Here is a 22,216-nt window from a genome sequence, read left to right as displayed (position 1 = left end):
ATAATGATGATAATAACAATGACAGTGACAATGACGATGATGATGGATTGTCTTGATATGCAAGGCATTTCCCCCACGTAAATCAGCAAATAGCCACTGTGGGAGCAGACATCCAAATACCTTGCTCTTTCTGCCAAGTGCTATGCATTTGGGACACAGAAATAAATTAATTCCAGGGCTTGTCAAGCTGTTTTCATTTTTTCTTTGGTACAATAGCATTTACATTCAGGGAAATTAGCCCTGATGTCAAAAACGTGGTTTTTCCTTTGCTTTGTTTTAAATCATCTGATGTTGGCTTCCACTCCCACAGAAGGAGGGAAATGAGGCCATGAGTAATTGCACTGCTCTCCTGAGCCAAAATATTTTCATCTGGGGTGTGTTGAGTGGAATAAAAACTGGTTCAGCGCAGGGAAGGCTTTTGCCTCCAACGGGCTGAATCCCTGAGCTTGCCCCAGAATGATGTGGCCAACCAAGCAGCATGTTTCTACTTTACTCCAAGTCCTCATTGCTCTGAAACTTACTTGTGAATCCACATATTGACTATCAATGCACAGAAGTGAAAATCTGAAGAAAGCATAACAGAAATTGGGAGAGGACAGCTGCAGTGGCTCACACCTATAATTCTAGCACTTCAGGAGGCCAAGGCAGGAGGATTCCCTGAGCCCAGGAGTTCGAAACCAGCCTGGGCAATATAGAAAGACCCCATGTCTACAAAAAATTTAAAAATTAGTCAGGCATGGTGGTGGCACACATCTGTAGTCCCAGCTACTTGAGAGGCAGAGGCAGGAGGATTGCTCGAGCACAGTTCGAGGCTGCTGTGAGCCAACATCGCACCACTGCACTCCAGCCTGGGCAACAGAGCAAAACCCTGTCTCTAAAAAAAAAAAGAAAGAAAGAAAAAGAAACCAGAAAAGACTGTTCAACTACTGAGAAAAGAAACTGTTGGTTCACATCACTGACATGCAAAAGGAAGGGAAAGAAGGCACTGCCCTGTTTTAGGTGCTGTCCTGGGCACATAACTAATACCAGGGAGAGAACTGGTGACAAACAGGTGCAGAGAGGTAAGAGGTGGAGCCCACCCATAGTCCAGGCAGGGTCCCTCTGTGTCATTGCTCTGCATGATGCCACTATGAGGTGCCTAGTAGATGTCATGGCCTCTTGACCTAGTTGGGGCTTCTGGAAGCTGGCCCAGCAGCCTCCTAGAGTCTCTACGTCTCTTTCCACTGTAATCCTGCTCCAGTCTTAAGATTTGGATGAGGTGGGCCCTGAGGGCTCACAGGACCCATGCTGACCATTAAGATTATTCCACTCCTTGGCTACTGCAGTTGGCTAAATAATGGTCCCTGTCCTCCTGCCACATCCTAGTGTCCAGAACCTGTGTATATGTGACCTTCCATGGCAAAAGGGACTTTGCAGGTATAGTTAAGTTATAGATCTTGAGATGTGGAGATTGCCCTGGATCATCTGGCTGCACACCAGATAATCACGAGGGTCCTTATAAGAGGAAGCGGGAGGTCAGAGTCAGAGAGATTGGAAGATTATACACTCCTGGCTTGGAAGACGGAGAAGTGGCAGCGAGTCAAGGCATGTAAGCACCTCCAGGAGCTAGAAAGAGCAAAGAAATAGGTTCTCCCAGTTCCTAGAGCCCCCCAGAGGTAAAATGGCCCTGCAGACACCTTGATTTTGGCCCAGTGAAACCCATTTCAGAGTTCTGACCTCCAAACTGTCAGAATACATTTCAATTGTCTTAGGTCAAAGTTTGCGTTGATTTGTGACGGCTACCCTTGACCAGGGTGGGCATGTGATGCCAGCCATGGTTTCTTCCTGGGATCTTGGTCAACTCTCAGGAAAGATACTCTCTTCCCTTGGATTCAGGATCTGGGAGAACCTGAAGTGAGCCTGGAGTTGCCCTGCAGCTGCCTTGCAGCCCCATAACCAGAGCTTCCCTGAGGACGAAGTCAGTCCGCAGGAAGCAAAGGAGAGACATGAGGAACAGAATTTTTACGATATCATTGGAGCACAAACCTCAGCCTGCCCTGCACTGTTTAGCGCAGGGAGCCAACAGAATTTTTTCCTGCCAAATGGGTCTGAGTTGGGTTTCTGTCACTTGCAACCAAGACAGTCCTGACCAATTTTTAGCAATTGGGCTTCCTTGGTCCTGGGCATTAGAGCTTCATTGGATGGAATGCCCAGAAAATCATTGAAAATTAGAGCTACATGATTATCCTCTGAAAATGCTCTTGTATATTTAGCTTAAGGTAGATTCACTCAGAGGGTTATTAGTATTAATTCGGCAAATATTTACCAACTGCCTCCCAGGGGCACGGTGCTGTTCTAGAGTGAGGAGACAGTGAGGAGGATTCAGACAAATTTCTTTCCCCATGGGCATGCTGGTCTCCCTGGGAAGCCAGATATTATATGGAATTTATTTATTTATTTATCCGAGATTGAGTTTCGCTCTTGTCACCCAGTCCAGAGTGCAATGGTGCCATCTCACCTCACTGCAACCTCCACCTCCTGGGTTCAAGCAATTCTCCTGCCTCAGCTTCCTGAGTAGCTGGGATTATGGGCATGCACCACCACACCCAGCTAATTTTTGTATTTTTAGTAGAGACAGGGTTTCACCACGTTGGCCAACCTGGTCTTGAACTCCTGACCTCAGGTGATCCACCTGCCTTGGCCTCCCAAAGTGCTGGGATTACAGGCATGAGCCACTGCACCTGGCCCAGAATTTATTTTTACATTAAAAAGTCATTAATAATTTTTCAATTGTGATCAGTGCCATCGAGGCTGCCTGTGCATGTCTTGTGATGTCACTTGTCCTGCCTGGAGCACTGAGCTATGACTGCAGTGTGCAAATGTCACAGAATAGCAGTCACACAGACGGGGGGAGGTGCCAGAAACTTCTGGGCCAAAGTGGGTCAGGGCCCACCAGCTCTGTTTGGAAGGCCACGCGTCACCAAGCCACACACCCATGGTCCTCTGGAGATGTTGGTCTTGATCGTTTTCTGCTGTGGGCTGTCCTGTGCCTTGTAGGATGTGTAGCCATCCCCCAGCTTCCACCCACTAGATCCCCATAGCACCTTTCAAGTTATGACAACCCAAAATGTCCAGGCTCTGCCAAGCCTGCCTGCAGAGGGAGTGGGAGGTGGACAAAACAGTCCTGGCTGAAAGGGAAGGGCCTTCATGATGCAGACCTGTGGAAGCCAAGTGGGAAGACAATTCCAAGGGGTGAACCAGTTAGAATCAGATTTTCCAAGCTTATGAAATAATTTCCTCACCAGAGAAACCATCACAACAGATCTGATCCTATTATTGTTTCTCTCCATCTTCATCCAAAATCATTTCTTCCATCACAAGAAGACAAAAATCAGAAAGTTCAATATATCCGGGGCAGCCCTGACATCATCGTGTCCTGCTGCACCATCGGGCATGTCATGCCTGACTCCCCCCATAGCTGCAACAGGAGACGTTCTTCCTGCTCATGACTCTGGTGTTCCCGATGGGTCCTGTCACTGCTTGAGTTATGTGGCTGCAGAGAAGAGGACTGATGTGAAGACTTGTGTTTGGTAAAACTGTAAAGTGCTGTACATACCTAAGGGGTGATCACAATAATAACATCAAGGAGTTATCTCTATTATATTATTATATTTTGGGCAATTTGAATTTCCCAAAAGGGAGTAGTTGGGGAGGGACAGAGAAAGAGAGAGAGATAGAGAGAAAGAGAGATTGTGAGAAGGGGATGTTGGAGTGTTGGAGAGGGTTAGAATTGGAAAATAAGTTGGTAGACTGAAGTATTTGCAAAGCATTGTGTGAGCTCCAGGATGGATGGATAGATGAGTGGATGGGTGGGTAGATGAATGAATGAATGAATGTTGAACGGATGGATAGATGAATGGATGAATGGATGGATGGATGGGTGGGTGGGTGGGTGGATGGATGGGTGAATGGGTGGGTGGATAGATGGAGGGATGGGTGGGTGGATGGATGGATGAGAGGATGGGTGGTAAGTCCATGGATGGATGGATGGATACATAATGTAGTCATTTCGATCCTTGCATCTCTTATACCTCTCTAAGTTCAGACAGCCGTGTCTTCACCTAGTCCATCTGTTAGAAAGAAATCTTTCAAAACAGGCCTTATAGAAAGAGAAATGATGTATCTGTCTACTCCCTACACAAACTTTCTACTATCTTGGCATCCCTTTATAACAAAGCATAGTTCAACTCTACAAGTGTGCATTGAATACTAACTTATTACATTACTTTAGCAAGTTCTTGGATCTCTCCAAGTGCACAGAGATGCCCTTGGGGGGCCCACCTTTGTCCTCTCTTCTCAAAAAGCCTGAACATCCCTGATGCCCTGAGGATGAGATCTGTTCTTCTCATGGGAAACAGATAGGATTGACAGAATTTGGCTACTGTGTTTTTCTTAAGCAAATTATTCTAAGATCCATATGGCAATGTCCCAGAAGAGAGACCACATAGACCTGCAAGGGAGCAGAATGTGTACTGCTTACATCCTTCCTCTCGAGAAGTGCTGGCTGGCTTCCAACGTTTCTGATGGAAAATAGGGTGAAGCAAACCCCAGATGATTTAAAGGGGCTGGGATAGGATGTTCCCTAAGGCACAACCACGGGCTCTGGGCAAGACCCTGTTTCTGCTCTCAAGAAGCTCCCAGCTCATAGGAGAAAGATATTTGTAAAAAAGAAATTATTCAATGCAACAAGGGCTGTAAAAAGAGGCTACAAGGTGAGTTGACCTTTGAAGGCTTGAACAGATTCTAGGCAGGGAAACAGATAAGGAAAAAGCCCAGAGCTGGGCAGGGAGTCCTTGGGTACGTATGTGAAGGGACATTCCAATGGTCTTGGGTGTCCTCAATTCTTTACGCCCCCAGTGCTGTCACATCTGTAGGGGTTCACTGAGACATTAATAACAGCAGCCACATGGAGAGGACTTGCTTGTGCCAGACACTCTTCTAGATTAATCCAGCTAGCCTCTCAGCAACCTTCTGAAGCTGGGTAGCATCAGTCTCATTTTTTTTGTTGGGGGCAGGAGCGGATCAGGCTCAGGGGGATGAAGTGAGACCTCCAGCTATGAGAGCTGGAGTTAAAATTCAATGCCAAGCAGCTTCATTCCCTATCCTTTCATTCCATCTGAGTGGTAAATCACAAACAGCCAAAGATTCCTTGCAGCTGCTCTTGTTACAAGGTGGAGCCTATTTTCCCATGCTTAAATCTGGACTGGCCTTGTGACTCCTTTGATGGATACGGTGTGATGAAAGTGACATTGTGTGAGCTCCAAACATAGTCATCAGAGGAGGTGCAGCTTCCTCACTTGCTATGTTCAGACCCCTGGTGTGGGAGCTGGAGTTAGCCTCTTGGAGGAGGAGAGGCCACGTGGAAGAGAACCAAGGTGCCCAGCCAACAGCCAACCATCTGCTAGACATGTGGCTGAGGCCACCTTGAATAATCCACCATCAGATGACCTGTGAGGTGACCCCACCCCCAGGTGCACAAGACAGCGCAGAAAGACCAGCCAAACCAGCTCAGACCAGAAGAACCCCCAGTTGACCCACAGACCGGTGAGTATAATATGACGGTTGTTGAAAGCTATAAAGCCTTGGTATGGCTGTGCTACACTGCCCTGCATCTATACTCTAAACAAACGGTCCTTCCCAGACTTCCATGGTCTGCTTTCAACTGGCTCAAAGTCATCCACACACAAATACAAAGATGGAAAACACAGAGAAGCTAAGGGGATCATTGAAAATCACACTGTAACGGTCTGAACCAGAGTCTGGCAAACCAAAGCCCAGAGGCTAATTCTGGCCCACTGACTGTCTTTGTAAATAAAGTTTTATTGGAACTCAGTCACGCTCATTTGCACTCTAGCTGCTCTTAGGTTACTACGGCAGAGTTGAGTAGTTGAGAACACGTGGCCCACTGGACTAGTCTGTTCTTGCACTGCAATAAAGAAATGCCTAAGGCTGGGTAATTTATAAAGAAAAGAGGTTTAGGGCCAGGTGCAGTGGCTCATGCCTGTAATCCCAGCACTTTGGGAGGCCGAGGTGGGTGGATCACGAAGTCAGGAGATCAAGACCATCCTGGCTAACACGGTGAAACTCCATCTCTACTAAAAATACAAAAAATTAGCCAGGTGTGATGGCGTGCGCCTGTAGTCCCAGCTACTTGGGAGGCTGAGGCAAAAGAATGGCTTGAACCCTGGAAGCAGAGGTTGCAGTGAGCCGAGATTGCACCATCGCACTCCAGCCTGGGCGACTGAGACTGTCTCAAAAAAAAAAAGAAAGAAAAGAAAAGAGGTTTAATTGGCTTGCGGTTCTGTGGGCTGTACAGGAAGTGTGGTGCTGGCTTCCAGGTAGGCCACAGGAAAGTTACAATCATGGTAGAAGGCGCAGGGGAAGCAGGATCATCCTACATGGCCAGAACAGGAGGGAGAGAGAGGAAGGAGATGCCACACACTTTTAAACAACCAGATCTCCTGAGAACTCTATCAGGAATAGCAGCAAAGGGGAGAATTCCACCCCCAGGATCCAATCACCTCCCAGCAGGCCCCACCTCCAACACTGGGGATTACAATTCCACATGAGATTTGGGTGGGGACACAGATCCAAACCATATCACCCACAAAGCCTAAAATATTTCTTATGTGACCCCCTTATAGAAAAAGTCTGATAACCGCTCATCCAGACTTTATCCCTTAACACTGTGACAACAGTTCTCAAAGTGTGGACCCCAGACCATCAGAATTAGCTTCATTTGTGAGAAATGCAGTCCTCAGTCCTCATCCCAGATCCCCTGAATGAGAAACGCTAGGTGGGGGCCCCGCAATCTCAGTCTAAGAAGACCCCCAGGTGAGTCTGATGCCTGCCAGTCGAAGATAAGACAAGAAAACCACCACCTTCAGTTACAGAAATCTGCTGTGATTGTTGACTCCCCAGTCTGAAAAGCATGTTCTTGTGTCCTCACTCCAGCCTTTCAGGGAGGAATAATTGCTCTCAAGTCTCATTTTACTAGTTTAATCTGCCCTTAGCAAGACTGGAGGCAGCTGAGAGTCACTCGGGAAAACGCTGGCAGCCCCCAGGAGCTGCCAGTGGGAGATGCGGGATGACTATTCCTTCCAAAATAAATGGAGGGTTTCCAGAAGGCGTACAGGATATGTGGAGAGCTCCTGCGACACAAAAGCAGTCCTAGCCAAACCAAGCCCTTATATTTGAGTACCAAAGTCTGGGTGAAATAACCAACTCATCCTGGTTTGGTTTTTTCCAGTTTCAACATTGAGAGAAACCATGTCCCCCCAAAACTTCTCAGTCCCGGTCAAACTGGGACAGGTCGTAGGCCCGGGACTTAAAAGGCCAGGCTTTCCTGCAAAGAGCAGGTAATATGGAGGCTGATCCCGCCCACCAGCATCCACAGATGCGTCCTACAGGTGCTGGAACGCAGAGCTGGAAGCAACCCAGTGCTCAGGGAGCCAAGGCATGGCTGGGTAAATACAAAGGCAGCTACCACCCAGTGTGGGGCACCGCCAGTGGCATTCCCAGGAGCCCCGGGAGCTGCAGGGGTCACGGGGGCATCTGAGCCAGCGGTGCAGTGGCACCTGGGCATCAGCCTGGATCCCATGCCCTGGGACAGTCCTCTGCCTTGAGTCACTGTGTTCCAGACCCGACATCTCTCACTACAGCTTGTCATGCCTCCCACTCTACTATGAAGCCTGATTTCCACACCAGCTGCAGTTCTCTGGGTTGAGCTGAGCATCTGCAGTTCATTCAACCTTACAGCTTCTAGAAAACCACACTGCAAACCCTAACAGCCAAATGAAAGCTTCCCCAGATCTAAGCTTCTCCATCTCCCCAGGGCTGCACCCTGAGATACACATGCAGAAGGGATTATTTCTAGTTTTGTTTTATACTGTGTTATTATGATATATTGTAAAACAAGGTATATGTAATCTAATACACGTTAGGGATGACTTTTTTTTTTTTTTTTTTTTTTGAGACAGCATCTGGCTCTGTTGCCCAGGCTGGAGTGCAGTGGAACCCGCATAGCTCACCGTAGCCTCGACCTTCTGGGCTCCAGCGATCCTCCCACCTTAGCATCCCGAGTAGCTGGAACTACAAGCATGCACTTGCACACCTGGCTAATATTTTGTATTTTTAGTAGAAACAGGATTTTGCCATGTTGCCCCAGCTGGTCTCAAACCTCAGCCTTAGCTTCCCACAGTGCTGGGATTACAGGTCTAAGCCATCATACCTGGCTTTTTTTTTTTTTTTTTTTTTTTTTAATAAGACAGAGCCTTGCTCTGTCACTAGGCTGGATTAGACTGCAATGGCATGATCATAGCCCACTGCAGCTTCCACATCCTGGGGGCTCACATGATCCTCCCATCTCACCTCCCGAGTAGCTGAGACTACAGGTGTACTTTTTTTTTTTTTTTTTTTTTTTTTTTTTTGGTAGAGACAGGGACTTGCTATGTTACCCAGGCTGGTCCTGAACTGCTGGCCTCAAGCTAACCTCCCACCTCAGCCACCCAAATGCTGGGATTATAGGTGTGAGCCACCTCACCTGGCCTTGTTTTAACAAATAAGTTAATAACCTGCTACCCAGCATAAGACATCATGTATTCTCCACACTTCTTGTTTAGTTCTTCCTCCCAAAGATATCCAGCACCCTAACGTTTTGCTTAATGATTCTCTTGCTCTTTTTAGCACTTTTGCCACATCTGGATATATCCCCAGAGAAGATATTGGTTTTGCCTGATTTGGGGCTTTCTGCAAATAAAGTAACCACCTCGTATGTTTTTTCCTGTGGCCTTTTTATTGTATTCGTCCTCTGGTGGTGCCCCCATGTTGATGTGTGTAGCTGTGGCTTGTTTTTCCCTGCTGTATAGTATTCCTGGTTCCACTGGATGAAAATGTGGTCATTTGGGCCAAGGGATATGTTTGGATAGCAACAGAAAGCTGGAAAACGGTCCTGTGGATGATACCATGCTTTGCCTGGAGGGCTTGCAGGTGGAGCCTGAACTGAATTTCGGGGGATCCAGGTGAAGTTGAACTCCCTCTGCTCCCCCTCATAGCACTCAGCCCCTTCCCTAAACACAGATCAGTCAGTTATGTAAGTAATTTGGGCTGGAGCTTGTTCCCCTGGGCGCCATGCGTCTTGGTCTAGTCCTGATGACATCACACATACAATACTTACGCATATATTTGCAGGAGTAATACGTGCACAAATCAAAAGCACGAAACCTTTGGAAGGGTAGAGTGTGAGAAAACGGTGTCTTGCTCCCTCGTTTGCACCCAGAATCCCAGCTCCCGTACCCCAAGTGAGCACACAGCGTATCCCAGGAATAGCCTGCACCTTTGAGCCTCCAGATTTCACCCGTGGTTTCTTGGTGCAAAGCAGGTTACTTCTGTGTGCATTGCGCTCCCCCTGGTGGCTGTTCCCTAGAGCACAATTCTCACGCCTCTCAGTCCCAAATCCAAGTTTCAGGAAGGAAACGGCTTTACACACTATTCCCTCTGAAGCAAGGTTGGTACTTACAGCCTTTCAACCTCACATAATACCTAAGAATCCTGCAACATTTTTTAAAGTTCTTAAAACAGAATCGTAAAAGGGGGAGGCAGTTTTAATACATATGTACTTAATTAAAACATCTAGTTCTGGATCCTAAGGGGATGGGGGACGCAGTCTCTGTCCTGTAGGAACAGTGAGCGTGTGTAGCACAGGGGTTGGCAAACCGTGGCCCGCAGGCCAAACCTGCCCACCGACTGCTTTAGTAAATAAAGTTGTGTTGGAACATGCTGATTTGATTCTGTGTTTATTGTCTGCGGTTGCTTTCTCACCGCAATGGCAGAGGTGAGTAATCACAGCAGAGACCTCATGGCCTACAAAGCCCCAAATATTTACTCCCTGGCCCTTTCCAGAATCAGTTTGCCCACTCCTGGGTGAGCGTTTCAATGGAGACACCTACGACATGGACGTACGACCAGCCTGGAAGGAAGCTTCCTCTTAGGATTTGATTTTCCATCCATCCATCCCAAAACGGTTGCATACCTACTATGTGCCAGACATTATTCTGGCCAGAAAAGATTCTTGATGTTATTTTCAAACTTGGGGAGCTGTAGTATTTTCAGTGAGAACAGTAAGTCATACCAGTTACCAATGACCAGTTGGTAATTTGGGCACAGATGCCCCCTCTATGCTGAACTGAAACTTATCTCAGGCCCCATCACCCTCTTTGCCTGTATCCCCAGATGCTGTTGGAAGCCAACTGTGTCTTCTATGGAGGATATTGACAGTGAATTCCAGCCTGGTAGGACGGGGGAGGAAGGAGTGTGTTGGTAAGATCTGGATCTGGCTACACTCTTGCTGTTTGTCTGGGCAGAGTCTAAATCGAGCAGTGGGAGTGGAGCCAGATCAAGTCAGGTCAAGTCCCTAGACCTTGACTGGAGGCCACCTCACTGCCAGCAGTGGTAATCGGCTGGTGAGAAATGCAAATGTTTGTGAATTTCAAATATATATATATTTTTTATTTATATATATTTTTATTAAACTATATAATATATAATTAAAATATATAAATATATTTTTTCAAATATATATTTCAAATATATATATTTCAAACATTTTTGAAATATATTTTGAAATATATTTGAAATATATATATTTGGAAATAATATATATATTTTATTATTATAAATTATAAAGGGAGCACACGCCCCTATGATTCTCCAAACACCAAGGAGGCACTCACCTTCCCTCTTACCTTTGCAATCCCCAGGTGAAGAGCCAGCACCTGTTGGTGTGATTCTCAAGGGGGTTTGTGTTTATCCAGCAATTGTTGGTCTTTTTCGGGGATGTTCTCACTTCCTATTTAAAAATTAAAAAAAAAAAGATTCTGAAAGACTTAAACAGTGAAAACATCTGGGCCAAACCAGAGCTACTGAAACATGTATATGTGTGTGTGTGTGTGTGTGTGTATATATATATATATATGCAGGAACAGAAAGTCAAATACCACATGTTCTCACTTATAAGTGGGAGCTAAGCACTGAGTACACACGGACACAAAGGAGAACAATAGAGGATGGGGCCCCCTTGAGGGTGGAGGATGGGAGGAGGGTGAGGCTCAAAAAACTACCGATTGAGTACTATGCTTATTACCCGGATGATGGAAAAATCTGTACCCCAAGCCCCTGCGACATGCAATTTACCCATGTACATATATATACACACAAATATATATACACACACACACATATATATACACACATATACATACCCATATATATATTTGGAAGAAAATCCCAACCTACTTTTCATTTACCAGGTGGCCACACACAATGCATGGTTGGGTCTTCCCCTTAATAAACATATCCAGATAAAGAAAATGTGGTACATATACACCATGGAGTACTACGCAGCCACAAAAAGGAATGAGATCACGTCCTTTGCAGGGACTTTGATGGAGCTGGAAGCCATTATCCTCAGCAAACCAACACAGGAACAGAAAACCAAACACTACATGTTCTCACTTATCAGTGGGAGCTGAACAACGAGAACACACGGACACAAGGAGGGGAACATCACACACTGGTGCCTATCGGGGGTGGGGTGGGGGAAGGGAGACCATCAGGACAAATAGCTAATGCACGTGGGCTTAATAACAAGGTGATGGGTTGATAGGTGCAACAAACCACCATGGCACACGTTTCCCTACGTAACAAACCTGCACGTCCTGCACACGTACCCAGGAGCTTAAAATAAAAATTAAAATTAAAAAAAAAAAAAACCTTGGTTTAAATGTGGCCTTGCTGGTCTGTGTTAGCCACGTTACAGAAACCCAGCCCTCTCCTGAGGGTTCTGCCAGGACCCCTGACAAGGACCCCAGGACTTGGCAGCCTGCTTTTGAGCACAAGCCCACAGAAATTACTGAATTCCAGGTGCTTTTAGAATGGAACAAGATCACAGAACTAATTTGGTTCCATTTTCACCTACAAGGAAACCCTTCTTAGTAGACGGAGGAAGAGGTAAAAAGTAGCATCAAGAGAAAACCTAAAACCGCGAACTTTCACTCACGAGAAACTTAAAGCTCCCAGAGCACACGCTCATATGATTCTCCAAACACCGGGAGACACTCACCTCCCCTCTCACCTTTGCAATCCCCAGGTGAAGAGGCAGCACCTGTTGGAGTGATTCTCAAGGGTGTTTGTGTTTATTCAGCAATTGTTGGTCTTGCTCGGGGATGTTCTCACTTCCTATTTAAAAATTAAAAAAAAAAAAAAAAAGATTCTGAAAGACTTGAACAGTGAAAACATCCAGGCCAAACCAGAGCTACTGAAACAAAGAACTGCTTGAAAATCATCTATAATGCAACCCACCCACAACCCTTCTGCTCTTTTCATTAGAGAATGGATTGTTCCATATAACTGAATAATCCGGTTAACAAAAAACTAGGTAGAGCAGGATGTTTGTTTGTTCGTTTGTTTGTTGAGACGGTGGAGTCTTGCTTTGTCGCCCAGGCTGGAGTGCGGTAGCGCGATCTCGGCTCGCTGCAAGCTCCGCCTCCCGGGTTCACGCGCGATCTCGGCTCATTGCAAGCTCCGCCTCCCGGGTTCACGCCATTCTCCTGCCTCAGGCTACCGAGTAGCTCGGACTACAGGCGCCTGATACCACACCCAGCTTTTTTTTTTTTTTTTTTTTTTTTTTGTATTTTTAGTAGAGCCAGGGTTTCACCATGTCAGCCAGGATGGTCTCGATCTCCTGACCTCATGATCCGCCCTCCTCGGCCTCCCAAAGTGCTGAGATTACAGGCTTGAGCCACCGCACCTGGCCGAGCAGGATGTTTGTAAATGCACCAAGATCTCTAAAGGGCGTTACAAACCTTCCTGCCTTCCTGAGCAGGGATGCTGGGTGTCAGGTGGCCTCTTCTGGGTGGCTCAGGCCATCATCATGCACAATAATGGCTCTGTGCTGCAACACAGCCATGACCTCAGGGGCCCCGCCCTGTGCGGGCATCAGCCCCTGGCAGCGGTGGCCCCAGAATATTACCTTTTTGCTTTTATGCTCGTGTTTCTACTTTATCTATATCCATCGTTTTGGTTGTTTTGGAGTGTGTGACCTTCCAGGGATCTGTCCTGCCAAGGACAACAGAGGCCCTAAGACTTTTGCCGGGATGGTTGAGACACTGGGAGGCTGAAGAGAGAGCTCAAAGTATGGGGCATCCCTGCCCTCAGCTCTGAGCAGGGGAGGCCTGGGAGGTCTCTTGGGGATACAGGAGTGGTAGCCGCACACTTGGAGCAGGCAGGAGGGTCCAGGTCGTCTGGCTGGGACAAGATAAGGGCAGAGGAAGGTGCAGCTCACCTATGTGGGCGGGACATTCACCTGGGCTGAAACGATAGTACCAGGCAGCTGTGGAAGGACACGGGGCAGCTCAGCGTGGAGATGCTGCGCATTTCAACGAGATGATTGAGGCTGTGCAAACAGAAGGTAGTCAGGACTGCTGAAGCCCGACTGATAGGCATGATGGCACTGTCTCTGCCAGTTGGGAGGTGAACGCAGGGGGCCTCCGTGGAGTTGTTCATGTGAAAACAAATTTGAGATGGAATTTTGCTACCTTGCCCAGGCCGTACACAAACTCCTGGCCTCAAGCGATCCTCCTGCCTCAGCCTCCCCAGTAGCTGGGCCTATGGGTGCCCGCCACCACACCCTGCTGGAGTAGTGGACTTTAACATCCTCACTTCCATATGTCGGGGGCCAGTTCCTAATGCCACCTCCATAAACATCACGTGATGGCCAACCAGATGTTGACTGTTATTACCCGGACTTAACTGGGAAACCCTCTTTTTTCTCCAAATTTGCTGCTCTAGATTCTAAGGGTCTGGAGGACAGAGCTTTGGGACTGTTAGAATTCTATCAGAAAAAAAGAGACAGAAGGCTATAAGTACGAGTGTGGGCCGGGTGCTGTGGTTCACTTCTGTAATCCCAGCACTTTGGGAGACCAAGGCAGGAGAATCCCTTGAAGCCAGGAATTCAAAACCAGCCTGGCAATATAGCAAAACCCTGATTCTACAAAAAATTAAAAAGTTATCTGAGTGTGGTGGCACACACCTGTAGTCAAAGCTACTCAGGAGGCTGAGGCAGGAGGATCCTTTGAGCCCAGGAGTTTGAGGCCAAGGCTGAGGCGGGCAGATTACCTGAGGTCAGGAGTTCAAGACCAGCCTGGCCAACATGGAGAAACTCCATCTCTACTAAAAAATAAAAATAAAAACAATAACCTGGTGTGGTGGCATGCACCTGTAGTCCCAGCTACTCGGGAGGCTGAGGCAGGAGAATCACCTGAACCAGGGAGGTGGAGGTTGCAGTGAGCCAAGATCATGCCATTGCACTCCAGCCTGGGTGACAGACTAAGACTCCGTCTCAAAAATAAAAAAAAGAAAGGAAAGAGTGTGGTGGGAGACAGAACTTACAGCTTCGTGCTTAAGCATGAGGACCCTAGTGCTGGGCAATAAGGATGTTGGCTCTGCACTTGCTGTGAACTGGACAAAATTGAGACCTGGCACTGCTATTCCCCCCTTGTTAAGTGGGAGCAATGTCAAGCGTGACGCCTACCTAGCTCAGGGAGTCTGAGTCACTGTACAGCAAGGACTGAGATGAGGGCCTTGCCCTTGGTCAGGGGGCAGTAAATGCTGGTCATCACCAGGGGCCTGGGTTTCCAAGCTCCCACTTTTGTCGTTTGCTCAGGGGCTCTGTCCCCCATCAGCTCCTTCTGCATCCGCAGAGTCTCTATAAAAAGCCACTGCAGCCACTGCCCTCCCAACAGCACCTCCCTCCAGGAGACCCCCTTACAGCTTTCCTGTTGCAGGCCCCTGTCCACACCTGTGTTTCTGGTCCCAGCCCAGCCTCATCCTCTGCAGGTGCATTTGCATGAGCTGCCTGGCTTTCTTCCCTTCCTAGTGAAAAGATATCATCTACAGACATGAAATGCATTCATTTCAGGTGCAGAGGGATGACTCACATTTGCCTACTCCTGAGTAACTGGACCAAAGCCTGGAATATTTCGTGTGTCCTCAAGGCAGCACCCTGTTCCCTTCCAGCTAGGTTACCCCACCCAGCTCCATGGTCCCTGGAGGTAACCATGCTTCTGTCTTTAATTATAATAGTAAGTCCTTCCTGCCCTTGGCCACCATATAGAGGAACTCACGTGGTACACAGTCTCGGGTCTGCTTCCTTCGCTCAACGTCCCGTGTGCAGACTCAGCCGTGCTGCTGGACGTAGCCATTGCTGCTTTCTTGGTTTCTTTCAGTTGCCATGTGTTTTTCCATTGTGTGGCTGTACTTCAAATTATTCATTCTACTGCTGATTGATATTCGGGCTGTTGCCAACTGTTTCTTTTTTAAACTATTTACAAATAATGCCACTATGAACGTTCTTGCACGTGTCTTCTGGCGAGCATGAAGGTTGCATCCCTGGGAACACTCCCAGGAGTAGGGTTGTTGGCTCACAGGGTACATGAGCACTTGGCTGTAAGAGACGCTGCCAAACGATCTCCCCAAGGGGTTGTTCCCATGTGCACCCCATCGGCAACCGGAGAACACATCTCTACAACAGGTAGGCTTCTCAGCCTTTTTCTTTGCCATTCTTGTGAAGATGCAGTAGCTCCTGGTGGTTTTAATTTGCATTTACCTGATAACTAATGATGTTGAGCATATTTTCACTTACATTGGTCATTTTGTCAAAGCCTCTGTCTCATCTTAAAAGCATCAGCGTGCCAGTCATTTTCTCCATGATTTGTAAGAACCTCATATATATATATATATATATATATATATATATATATATATTTTTTTTTTTTTTTTTTGAGATGGAGTCTCGCTCTGTTGCCCAGGCTGGAGTGCAGTGGCCGGATCTCAGCTCACTGCAAGCTCCGCTTCCCGGGTTCATGCCATTCTCCTGCCTCAGCCTCCCAAGTAGCTGGGACTACAGGCGCCCACCACCTCGCCCGGCTAGTTTTTTGTATTTTTTAGTAGAGACAGGGTTTCACCGTGTTAGCCAGGATGGTCTCGATCTCCTGACCTCGTGATCCGCCCGTCTCGGCCTCCCAAAGTGCTGGGATTACAGGCTTGAGCCACCGCACCCGGCCAGAACCTCTTATATTAAGTTGGTGACAAAGTAGCTGCAGTTTTTGTCACTGAAATAGCAAACGCCACAATTACTTTTGCAGCATCATAATATAATGTGGATGTGAGTCCTCCAGGGGACGGAAGTGTCATTGCAAATAACTTCCCCCTCTTGGTGAATTGCCTTTTCATTCTCGTAGCATTTTCTTTTGATGAAGAGAAGTTCTAATTTCATCAATGTCCACTTTTTTTCCTTTTCTTTTGTGGTTAGTGCTTTTTATCATCCTGTTTAAAAATCTTTCGCCTAACCAAGATCCTTTTCTTACATATATTTTTAAAGATTTTATGGGTTTGCTTTTTCCATTTAGATTAATAATCCATTTCAGTTTTGTAAATGATACGAGTTGGAGTCAAAATTCATTTTTCTCCATTTGGGTATCTATATGACTCAAAAATTTTTATTGGTTTTTTAACTGCTAATTTTTTCATTGAAAATATTCTTCATTTCTCACTTGGATGAAATGGTGCTGTATCACCAGTCTGATATGTAACCAGTATGTAAACACATCAGCAATATGTAAATATGGCACACCTGTTTATTTATTTAGCTCTTCTTTAATTTCTCTCAGAAATAATTTGTGGTTTCCAAAAATACAGTAAGTCTTCCATATTTTTAATTAAAATTTCATTCTAAGTCTGCTGTGTTTTTGACACAGTAAATGTTATCGAAAAATTGATATGATTCCTTTTTTGCAAGAATAGAAATAAACTAGATTTTTGATATGGACCTTGTATCCTGCAACCTCACTATTAGTTCTAGTAGCTTTTTTGTAGACTTCTTAGGATTTTATGCACAACTATTGTGGGGGACTGTCAAGACCACCCTCAGGTCTGATGATTCCCTAAGAAGGCTCAGAAAACTGCAGCTTCCAGGGAAAGAACAAAAGTCGACATCAGCAGAGGGAAAAGGTGCATGCGAGTGGAGTCTGGGGGAGACCAGGCATAAGCTTCAAAGGGTCTCTCCCAGTGGGGTCATGCAGGACATGCTTAATTTTCCCAGCAACAAGTTGTGACAATACGTTTGACATGTTATCAATGAGGGAAGCTCTTTTGAGATTAAGCAGCCAGGACTTTTCAGGAGTGCTGGCCTTATACCATATCCAGCCTCTGCTTGGCATGGTCAAAATTCCAGAGTTCCAGAAGGAAAGCAAGTGAACCAAAAGGCATACTATTTGTATCAACAGTCTAGGCACAGTGAGCTACTCGTGTCAATCACAGTGGTGAGAACCCTACCCACATCTAAATTCCCAGATGCTACTTAAGGGCCTACCTTGAAGGCAGACCTTTCCAAATAGAGTAGTTAGGGCCTGTTGTGTTAACTCTTTCCTACATAACAATCTTGTAAGTTGTACTAATTTACTTATTTATTCCTAATCTAGGTCTTTTTAAATTTTTTTCTTGCCTTATTGCAATCTCTATGATCTCTAATATCATTTGGAAGACGTGACAGTGAACATTCTTGCCATGTTCTTGATCTTATGGGGAGAGAATCCAATATCTCACCATTAAGTATGAAGCAAGCTGTAGGTTTTCTATGGATGTCTTTGATCAGATTAAGAAAGTTTGATTCCCTATCTATGAGAATTTTTATCATGAATTAGTGTCCTTTTTTCTCCATCTATTTGATTTAATAAAATGGTTTTTCTTCCTTATTAAGTTAATGTAATTCATCATCAGTTGACTGCCCTGTTATTTTTGAGAGCTTCATAATATTCTGCCATGTGGATGCACTTAATAAACCAATCACCTATTGATTTGCATAACTCATTCCCAATCTTTTCACAGTTTTTTGCACAGGACACTGCAATGCACAGCCCCGAACTTGCAGCCATTTTGAACATGGCAGGATACAACTGTGAGGACACTCCTAACAGTGGGATATGTGGGCATCTGCACCCATCACACCAGGATCCACCACACCCTGGAGATCTTAGTGTATTCCAAGGTACAGAGGGCCATGGTGACCCTCCCTGCAGCTCCCTGCATTCCTATCCAGGGAGGAACAGCCAAGATGGTTCTGCAGACGCCTTTGCTGCCCTCCTCAGGGTCATCTCCAAGTCTTAAAGGGAAGGCAGCCGTTCCTGCCTCTACTCAGCCTCCACAGCAGCATTTCTCATCTGCAAGGCAAGTCAAGAATGAATTCTTTCTCAAGACAGAGTGGAGTTCACTCCCAGTTAAAGAAAAAAATAATAACCATGTAATTCAAAAGACTCCCGCCTCCTCCTCACTTATCTAAGTCTGTAGCCTTCCAAGTGTGCTCAGGGGTAAGAAGAAGTGAGCCAACAACACGGAAACCAGTTCCAGAATTGGCACTTCCATTGCAGCTAAGTGTTGCAAACAGTTCTGCAGCTGAAATCCCTGGCCAGAAAGCTTGGCGGTCGATGTCTTGATGATCTTGGCCATGGGGATTTGCATCCATAATTCTAACTGGGCTTTGACTGGGGTGGAGCAGTGCCGGAGGCCCAGGGAGGTGGCGGGCATGGCTGTCGCTGTGTCAATGTGGGAGGAAGCAGCAGGAGAGGTCTGAGAGTCCACAGGGCTGCTGAGGCCCTCAGAACGACCCTGGCTTTTATTCTGAGCAACACTAGAAGACCTTGGAAAGTTCTGAGTGGTGGAGTGACAGGACTTGACTCACGTTTTGATGGGATAGTCTGGCTGTTGAGCCAAGAACAGACTGGGGGCAGGGGGCAGGAGGCGGGGAGACATGTGCTGGGGGCTGAGAGACGCTGGGACGGGGGCACCTGGTAGATGGAAAGCGGTCAGATCCTGGACATTTTACAGGCACGGCCACAGGCTTGCCCTCTGATGGAATGTGGGGTGAGAGAGGGGAGTCAGGGATGATACCAGGTTTTGGGTTTGAGCAACTGACATTTATGGGGAAAGGTCAGGACTGATTGAGGTGTGAAGTTGAGTCACCTTTCAGATGCTGAGTGAGGTGCAGAGGGGACATGTGGACTCATGAGCAGAGTTCAGGACAAAGGTGTGGCTGGAGATGGAACCTTGGAGTCATCAAGCTGTGGAGGTGTTTAAAGCTATGAGCCAGGTGGGCTTGCCTGGTACTTGCCTCTTGCTAACAGCCATCTTGCAGCTTCCCTGTGTGTCCAGGTGACCACACTGACCCTGTGCAAACCCCCACCCCTGCCCATTTCCTGGGACAACAAAGAGCTGGCCCACGTCTGTGGGTCATTGCTGAATGTGGGCATTGAGTTTCCAAAAGCCAGACCCATCCCGTCCCCAGCTCCCAGTCACTGCGGTCTTGGTTTTCCCAGGTAACATCCAGATTTCCTAAGAGATTTGGAGACCAAGGTTTGGTAAAGGGGCAAGAGTGGATTGGTGAACTGAGGAGGCACTCAGGGAGAATAATCTGCCCATCCTGATGAAAAAAACACACAGAGGGGATTTAGACCTTAAGTCTGCATGGACTTGAGGCCTCTTGACCAGAAAATCTGGCCAGGCTATGGCCTGGCGTTCCCTCTCCTAATAATGCAAGGTTTTTCTTGGTCCTTTCATGGGACTCACAGAAGGGGTGCCTCGTCTACTCAGCTCTCTGTGCTCAACCCCTTGCAGGAGGGAGCACGTGAGCGAGTGAGTGCGGGATCTGGCCGGCCACTCCGGGTGCAGACACAGGAGCAGGCTCCATGCAGGACCTGCGGCCAGACTAGGCGTGTTGCAGCACCCAGGTGAGGGTGCCTGTGACCCCAAAGCCCCAGAGGCAGCGTTACAGTGCCCCTTTAGTTCTGCCGTTTGTGGATGGAGGTGTGTTAGCAGCTCACTTGTCCCCCTGCCTTGTCACATGGTGTGGCTGCCCTCCACTGGCAAGGGCAAAGGGCCAGTGTGACAGCCTTTCTGGGTACTCACACTAGGTGGGTTCCACTCTTGCCCAGCATCCAGGAAGAATGAAGTCTCATGGACAATTGAAGGATGGTGACGGCTGAGAATTTTATTGAGCAACGAAAACAGCTCTCAGTGGAAAGGGGAGCTGGAGGGGGGCCAGGAGGGGCAGGTCATCTTCCCCAAAGTCAGGGCCTCTCCCCTCTACTGTCTGAGTCTGGAGTCTTTATAGGCACAGGATGGGGAGTGCATGCTGATTGGTTTGTGAGCATGCAAAAAAAAGATTAAAACTAGACTGGGCGTAGTGGCTCATGCCTATAATCCCAGCACTTCGGGAGGCCAAGGTGGGCAGATCACCCGAGGTTAGGAGTTCAAGACCAGCCTGACCAACATGGAGAAACCCAGTCTCTACTAAAAATACAAAAATTAGCTGGGCGTGGTGGCGGGCACCTGCAATCCCAGCTACACGGGAGGCTGAGGCAGGAGAATCATTTGAACCCAGGAGGCGGAGGTTGCAGTGAGCTGAGATTGCACCACTGCACTCCAGTCTGGGTGATAGAGCAAGACTGTCTCAACAACAAACAAACAAACAAACAAACAAAAATGGTTAAAGCAAAGATGCCACTCCAAGGTGGACACGACAGTGTAGAAAACCAATTAGGAAAGGGTAGGTATATGTAAAACAGGTGAAGGGTGGGGATCCATCAGAGGCAAGTACACCAAACAGCAAGACAACTTCTCAGTCCGGTCCAAGGATAACTTGGCTTTCAGGCTTTAAACTGTCTTCGGTTTGGAGGTGGGGCTTCACCGGGAACCCGCCTCTGTCTGCTGGGCATTTGGCTGCCTCCTGTCGCTGTCACTGACATCCGCCTCCGACAGTCCTCCAGACAGAGCTCTGAGCAGAAGCGAATTGCACACAGCTGACTCCTGCTCCGGAAACAGCCCTCCCTGCAGGCAACACGGTGAAGCCAACCCCAGTCCGCGGCTCTCAGTGGCACCAGTGCCTGCGAGGAAACACCCCTCCTGGTCAGAAGTCCTCCTCCTCCTCCTCCTCGGCCTGCTTAGGGCAGGAAGTTCTAGTTTATTCAAAACAAACCCATCGTATCTGTCCAGGTGCAAGCAGCCTTCCTCATCTCTACTATAATCCTGCAGAAGTGTTACTGAAAAATAACATTTATCAAAAATACAGAAAAAAAAAAACCACGATCACCTCCACCGTGCAGCTATGAATAGCGTTAATGTTTATGTTTTGGTCTATATCCTTTTATGTGTATATTTCATATGAAAACTTTATTAATTTTTTTTGAGACAGGGTCTTGCTCTGTTGCCCAGGCTGGAGTGTGATGGCACAATCACGGCCCGCTACAGCCTCAACCTCCCCAGGCTCAGATGATCCTCCCGCCTTGGCCTCCTGAATAGCTGGGACTACAAGCATGTGTCACCATGCCCAACTAATGTTTTCATTGTTTTTACAGAGATAGGCTTTTGCCATGTTGCCCAGGATGGTTTCAAACTCCTGAAACTCAAGTGATCGGCCCACGTTGGCCTCCCAAAGTGCTGGGATTACAGGCGTGAACCACTGCACCCAGCAGAAAACTTTATTATCAACCATACTTGCACGAACATTGTTATCGAAACATATTCCTCCTCCCTTGATTTCTTCAGGGTAAATTTCTTGACCTGAATGAATGGGTCACAGAACTCCTACGTGCTGTTTAGGAGAACACTGGCTTCTTGTTGACCTCGGTGATGCCGGGAGCTACTGTTGCGATAAAGTTTGCCAATGTGATAAAGTTTGCCAAAGGATCACATGATGTGAATTTTCCTCTCTCTAATTGCTAGGGAAATTGAACAGCTTTTCAGATCTTCATTGGTCATTTCTATTTTTTAATGGTATCATCAATTGACAATAATTGCTTATATGTATGAGGTACAATGTGATGTTTTGATACCTGTGTAAATTGTAGAATGAGTCAATCAAGCTAATTAACCACCTGTGTGTTTTTGTGGGTGTGGGGAGAACCCTGAAAGTTTATTCTTAGCAATTTTGAAATATATAACACATTCCTAACTATGGTCACTCACCATGCTGTGCCACAGATTGCAGAAACTTACCCTCCTGTCTAACCCAAACTTTGTACACTGTGACCTACACTGTCCCTTTACGTCTCCGCCTGAGGTTTAAATTTGG

At 47.0% G+C, this 22,216-nt stretch overlaps 2 protein-coding genes across 6 annotated transcripts in view; one reads left to right on the top strand and one right to left on the bottom strand.

Annotated features, from left to right (window-relative positions):
* The window catches only part of LOC126935959 (uncharacterized), a 40,338-nt gene extending 27,373 nt beyond the window's left edge, over positions 1-12,965 (bottom strand). For 2 of the 5 annotated variants that reach the window (XM_050758198.1, XM_050758202.1), the window contains exons 1-3: positions 12,397-12,558; positions 12,158-12,273; positions 10,782-10,885 (exon numbers count right to left, since the gene is read on the bottom strand). The gene's annotated coding sequence lies outside the window, so the exon portion shown is untranslated. Of the gene's footprint in view, positions 1-10,781; positions 10,886-12,157; positions 12,274-12,396; positions 12,559-12,844 lie in introns of those variants that run through there. The other 3 variants (XM_050758199.1, XM_050758200.1, XM_050758201.1) reach the window with 3 other exon arrangements.
* The window catches only part of NADSYN1 (NAD synthetase 1), a 559,458-nt gene that overhangs the window by 468,081 nt on the left and 69,161 nt on the right, over positions 1-22,216 (top strand). The window lies entirely within an intron of this gene.

This window comes from Macaca thibetana, chromosome 14, assembly GCF_024542745.1.
Source record: "Macaca thibetana thibetana isolate TM-01 chromosome 14, ASM2454274v1, whole genome shotgun sequence".
NCBI classification, from domain to species: Eukaryota; Metazoa; Chordata; class Mammalia; order Primates; family Cercopithecidae; genus Macaca; species Macaca thibetana.
Note: the sequence above shows the minus strand (reverse complement) of the source record. Positions and strands in the feature narration are given on the sequence as shown.